Genomic DNA, 2,213 nt, shown 5'->3' with positions numbered 1-2,213 from the left:
GCATAGTAAAGAAATTTATATAAATACAAATGTGCGTGTTCTCTCACATACTCTCTCCTCCCTCTCTTTCTCTGTCTACATGTTTATCTCTCCTCTTTTTGCCCCCCTCTCTCCCATCCCTCCCTGTCTATCTTTCTGTGTCTTCTCTTCCTGTTGTCTATAGGCCGTTGCAATTCTGTATTCTTTTGTTACTTTTCTTGGTGCAGTCGGTTATTTGATTATCCGCACGTCCCTATCTAACACAATGTAATAACAAAGTTAATTGCCTCATTGCGTATCGGGGTGAAATATATAAGTAAAGAAAAGATAATGCAATATTGGATGTAATCACGAGACAATGCTATCAACAATCAATGATAGACAGTGATTGGAAAAAAGAAGAAAAAGAAAAAGAAGAAATACAATAAAAGAAAGTGGAAATAACGAAATAGGATATATCTATAGATAAAGTCCAAAAAAGTGTTGTCAATCTAATCGGTCCCACTTTATCAACTAAACTCCATCCCCTGTCTCATCGCCGCAATGTTGCATCACTGTGCCTGTTTTACAAATATTTTTATAGAATCTGTTCTGATGAAATGTTTCACTTATACCCCCTCGACGTACATATCCCCGACAAACCCGCTTAGCAACAAGAACTCACCCCTTCACTGTTGTTGTCCCTAAGTGCCAGAAAGCTTTCTATTCTAATAGTTTCTTCTCTCGAACAGCTGGACTTTGGAATTCTCTTCCTGCTGCCTGCTTCCCTCGCTCTACTGATATGCAGAAGTTTAAATGTAACATAAACACATATCTTGTTAATCTTTCCTAGAAATGGCCCCACATAGTAGCCTCTTATGTCCAAGTGGCGATATGCTTTGTAAGAGGTGAACATGAGTAAAAAAGAAAAAAAAAAACCTATACTCCTATAAATTTTGGTTTTAATGCATTGATATGCATATTAAACAAGGCCGATAGCCATTAGTCGCGTGTTCTCGTGTAATAAATGAATGCGTGAATGTAGGATTGACATGAAATTCTTAAAGATAAACTAAAATGACCGAAAAATGGACTGAAATGACTTAAATAAATAAAAAGTGAATGACTTAGAATGACTTTAATGAACTTAAGGATGAAATGAATGACCTTAAGAATGACTTGAATACTTAAAAATTAAACTGAATCCTTCAAAAACAACTTGAATGATCTGGAGAATGACTTGAATGGCTTTGAGACTCACTGGTTGTAAAGTAGGTGATAATTTCACACTAAATTATTACAGAAAAGGGATCCCCCACTTTATATCACAAAGTTACAAACATAAGTACAGCATGTAGTAAGAACAGATACTACACTTTGATCTTGGCCAAAAGGCCAAGAAAAGGGTATTTATTTGCTCCCACACCGAGCAAATTAGGCACAAGGCCGATTTTTAATGTAAGGAGTGAAGGGGAAATAGGGACCAACTCCCCGGGAAGTAGGGGAGCTGGATAGTGACAATTGCTAAGAAGGGTTGCCCCTACATTGACCAAGGTATTATATGTGGGGTTGGTATTTATTTGCTTCCACACCGAGAAAATTAGGCACAAGGCCGATTTTTAATGTGAGGAGTGAAGGGGAAATGGAGACCAACTCCCCGGGGAGTAGAGGAGGTGGATAGTGACAATTAGTATGAAGGGTTGCCCCTACATTGACCAAGGTCTTATATGTGGGGGAAACCCCACATATGGTCTTTGCTTGCAGTATCTGCCGGAACAGATACCACACTTTGACCCTGGCCAAAAGGCCAAAAAAATCTTAAAAAGCTAAGAACAGCATCTATTAACAACAGACCTTTGATCTAAACCAAAAAAAGCCAAGAACAAAAGTGTTATGGGCAGACCGACCGACAGACCGACCGACGGACCCACGGAGTGACTTATAGAGTCGCTTGCATCGACTAAAAACCATATTTTCTATTTATTTAAAAGGAAAATACAGCTTTCTTATATATTGGTCGTGGAATTGCATTCACTAGCAATAGATCTAGCTAATTTGCACATTTTTTAAAGCATTTATTTTAATTAATTTCCTATTAGTTTTTCCAGTTTTCTTATGGGATGATCATCTATTACGTGTAATTATATCCATGCAGATATTCTACATGATTTATACTTGCGTAATATTTGCGTAAAAAAATTATAGTAAACACAAATCTCTTTCTTTATATGTATTATTTATGTATGCGTATATAT

General features: G+C 37.0%; 1 pseudogene; it reads right to left on the bottom strand.

Moving 5' to 3' along the window:
* Positions 1-1,208: 1,208 nt before the first annotated feature.
* On the bottom strand, positions 1,209-1,366 carry LOC145278432 (U2 spliceosomal RNA; annotated as a pseudogene).
* Between the last annotated feature and the right edge of the window lie 847 nt (positions 1,367-2,213).

The sequence above is a fragment of the Euprymna scolopes genome, chromosome 6 (genome assembly GCF_053919585.1).
Source record: "Euprymna scolopes isolate OS-2025 chromosome 6, ASM5391958v1, whole genome shotgun sequence".
Classification (NCBI taxonomy): domain Eukaryota; kingdom Metazoa; phylum Mollusca; class Cephalopoda; order Sepiida; family Sepiolidae; genus Euprymna; species Euprymna scolopes.
The sequence above is the reverse complement of the archived record's forward strand: the minus strand, read 5'-3'. Positions and strand labels throughout refer to the sequence as shown.